At 45.6% G+C, this 4,143-nt stretch overlaps 1 protein-coding gene across 1 annotated transcript in view; it reads left to right on the plus strand.

The window, feature by feature from the left end:
* The window catches only part of LONP2 (lon peptidase 2, peroxisomal), a 109,180-nt gene that overhangs the window by 23,777 nt on the left and 81,260 nt on the right, over positions 1-4,143 (plus strand). The window lies entirely within an intron of this gene.

Raw genomic sequence — 4,143 nt, forward strand, 5'->3', positions numbered from 1 at the left:
CCCCCCCCCCCCCCCACTGTTGATTGGCTGAGAGGGCAGCCAGTCACACCATTCTGACCCTCTCCACCAGTCAGCAGCAAGGGTCTGGCCATGTAACAGACTGTTCTCTCGGCCAATCAGTGGTGAGTGGCAGGGCCACCAGGACCCCTTGGCCAGTCAGTGGTGAGAGGTGGGCTCGCTGTGAAAAGGCTGTAAAATTGGCTCTGGGCTTGCAAAAATCCCTTTCACTCAGTGCAATTTAGGTAGCTCCCTAAGAATCTGTAGATCTGAAAGTCTTACAGGCTTGAAGGTAGCGGAAAAGGTTCTTTACCTAATCATGGCCAGTATATGTCACGTGGAGGAGAAGCGGACAGTTCTAAAAATTCTGTTATCCAAGATGAAATTCAGTGCATTTCCAAAGGGTATAAAGCGAAAAATGTTCTGATAATCAACAAAGATTATTCTTTAGTTGGTTTGTTACCCGTTATCCCAGGACACTTCCTCATAAGGTATGGAGGGAGTTCTGACATCACTGTTATTAGGAGGAAATGAAGATAGAAAATCCAAAGCAACAGAATAGTGGGGTGTTCCTCTCCCAGCGGGATGGCTACTTCCATCTCCTGTGTTTAGGTAGGTTGGAACTGAACTTCAAGAGAAACTGTCATGCATACAGTTATTCTTTTTGGGTGGCTCTGATTCTTCTCCCCATTAATATTTTTATTAATTGAAATACCAGATGAACACCAACTGATTTTTATTAGTCAGGCCTATAAGGATGCACACCTCATCCAGTGAAGCCAATGCTTAACTGATTCTGGGGAAAAATGGAATTTGGCTATTGCTGTAACATCTGTGGAATTGGAAATATTTTGTTTTCAGTATCATTAGCTTTATTTCAACAAGACTTTATTTAGTGGTTCATTTTGAACTTGAAGAATCCAGAAGAACTGATTTTTAAAAAAAAAAAATTTTTAAATGTGAACAAGAATCCTTTCCATCTTATTTCTTAATAAATGTTGACTGTATTTAATGTTTTCCCTTTAGTTTATGTAAATTACCTATTCACTTCTTACCAGTTCCTTCACTTTGAGGCATAACACTTTTCCCAGTGTTTGGTAATAGCTGTAGTTACTGATGGCTTTCATGTTTACTGCGTTTAGAGAAGAACAGAAACAACATCTGCACAAGTAAAATACAATAAAAAGACCTAAAATATAAGGCATACTAGTCAGCCTTGGATAGCTGTGTTAGCAGATCCTATGTAGCCTGCCATTGGTTTCTAAGTTCCCACAGACCAAAAGTTCCCAGCCACAACCTTATCTGCTTATTTGATCAGTGTCAATAGGCAGAAGATTTCACCTAGAAGCCACATCTTTTCCTTAAATACTAGTGACACCATGCTTTTTTCTTTTGGCTCCCCAGCAATTCTGTATTTTGTTTGTTTTCTTCTAGAGTTAAACATGGACTTTGGTGTATAGAACAGTGGTGCTCAACCTCTTTAGCCAACAAGCTGGATGAGCGGTACTTGTTCCATCCATGGCCCGGATCTGGCCCATTGTCCTGATCCAACACCCAAGGTGGTTATGCTGGGACCCCATCCAGCCGTTCATGGGGGAAGGCAGTATGGCCCAGCCCCAATTCATCCCCATGGGGTAGGAAGGAAGGAGGCTTGACCCAGTCCCAGACCAGCCCTGCAGCGGTGGGGGGGAAAGCTAGGGTTACCAAGCTGGGTTTTCGTGGGCGTCTTCTTTTTGGGTCCTCCCATCTCCATCAGGGCAGTTTTTTAAAATATCAGCAAATGTCCAGGATTTTGCTTTGCCTCTGCCCCAGCAAGGAGTTGCTTGGGGCTAGGGGCATCAGGGGAAGGTGCGTGTGTACGTGCATGCGCGTGTGCGTGCTTATGCCTGCTGACACTGGGGTTGCAGCAGGGCAGGGGAAGGGGGTGGGTGAGGAGGGGTTCTTCTGGGGCAGTAGGGAGCTGCATGGGCAGCAGGGCTGGGCAGTGAGATGTAGATTGGGAGTGAGCGGGGAGGCAGGGCTGGGGGAAGCAGTGGGCTTCAGGTCAGGAGTGAGAGGCACCAGCAGGGCAGAGGGGCAGGCAGTGGACGGTAGGTCAGGAGTGAGGGGCATCAGCAGAGCTGGAGGGGTCAGGGGGCTGCAGGTCGGGCATGAGGGGCATCATCAGGGCTGGGGGAGGCAGGGGGTTTTAGGTCAGGAGTGAGGGGTATCAGCAGGGACAGGGGGTTGGGAGTGAAGGTTACCAGCATAGTCTGGAGGCAGGGTACTGTGGGTCAGGAGTGAGGGGCAGCAGCAGGGCTGGGGGGACTGTGGCTTGGGAGTGAGGGATAGGGGCAGGGCATGGGCATATCACTGCCTCCCCCCACAGTCATGTACCCCTGTGGGGTTTGGCAGTGGGAAGGGTGGCAATATTAACTGCCACTGCTCCACCACCGCCAAATTTCCTGACCTGTGGGGAGTCCTACAGGCCAGATGCCATGGCTCTGTGGGTGACATTTGGCCTGCAGGCTAGAGGTTGAGCACTCCTCTTACAAAAGAACTTGTTACACCAGTTTTCAGTAGTAGATTCAAAATGGAGCCTCATGTTTTTAGTATGAGATATCCAGTGTTTGTGCAAATGCTTCAAGGTGCCAGAGAAGTTTAAAAGAATCAAACTAAATCAAATACGTTGCATCTTGGCTCCCTTTTTTACAGATGATTTTCCTACTGTTTTGTGCAGTAGCTGTTTTTTAAATAATTTGAGCTCTTTCTGTTAAAGTCAGTTAAATTGTCTGTCACTTTTACTGTTTAATGTCAAGATCAGCTTTGTTAGAGCAGAACATTAAATCCAGAACAGTGGGTTGTTTTTTTTTGTTTTGTTTTTGGGGGTTTTTGTTTTAAAAAACTGATGTGCTTCAAAGAGCAGAGAACAGGTTGGAAACTGTTTATAAACTTCTGTTTAGACTGAGCAATGTTCTGTTCTTGCATGCCCCACCATGATATGTATGTTTACGAAAATGGATATTACTGACATTAAGCTTCTGGTTTCAGAGGGAATTTTAGAATTCTCTTGTCACTGAGAGCTACATTTTGAAAAGTGAATCCTGTAGATGTTTTAGTGACAGCATGCAGTTTATAGCTCACCCAAGGCATTTGTGGATTTTGGGAGGCGGGGGAGGATATGACATACAGCTAAAATGAGACTTTTTTTTAATGTCTTACCATGTTTCCCAATTATTCAGGCATTGGTAGAAGACTCCCTATATATAGAAGTGTATGAGCTCTTTATTATAGTTCATATGTTCTTAATTCAGGTGTTTTAGATGACTTTGTACTTGTTAAATACAGAATTAAAAGTTTGTTGCATATTGCTATTCAAACTGAAACCACTAGAGGCTGTTAAATACTACTGAAAGAAGTTTGCATAGATGCTAAGTAACATACTTGTCAGGAGGGAGTTGGGGATAGGACTTCAGTCTGGGTATTCAGTTTCCAGGGGAGTGTTCTGCCTGCATCATTTACTGAAGTCATCAGTAACTTCTTCAGTTACCAACAGTTAGTCACAGTTTTATCAATCTTATTTCACATACTTCAGCTCATCCTTATTGTGCAACACTATTTTTTTTTTATTTAATACAGTTTTAAAATGAAATGCTTTGGGCCTTTATCAGATATTATTTTATATGCGTTATTTAAATTGAAGCTTTACAAAGAGAACTATTCTAATATTACAAAAGCATTAATCTATCTGTCTGTCCATGACACTTTATTCATGCTCTGATTGGCTGACAAACAGCCAAACAGAGTGTGAAGAAGCATTCGGACAGGTGGCAGTGCACCACCATGATGGTGGGGACACGGGATGAAGCGGAGGGGGGATGAGACCAGCACAACTGTCATTGCCCCCCATCCTGCTCCCTGTAGGTAGCAAGAGTGGAGTGGAGTGGAGTGGAGTGGAGTGGAGTGGAGTGGAGTGGAGTGGAGTGGAGTGGAGTGGAGTGGAGTGGAGTGGAGTGGAGGGGGACGAGGCCACCAGAGCTGGCCTCGCCCCTCCTCTCCCTTCCCTCTCTTGCTCCTTGGAGGTGGCAGTGGGGGGGAACGGGGTCGGTATGCCATGGGGGGGCGAGGCCACCCGCACAGGCATTGGCATGCCCCTCCTCCCTTCTG

Source organism: Gavialis gangeticus, unplaced genomic scaffold (genome assembly GCF_001723915.1).
Source record: "Gavialis gangeticus isolate Ggan-Ray unplaced genomic scaffold, GavGan_comp1, whole genome shotgun sequence".
NCBI classification, from domain to species: Eukaryota; Metazoa; Chordata; order Crocodylia; family Gavialidae; genus Gavialis; species Gavialis gangeticus.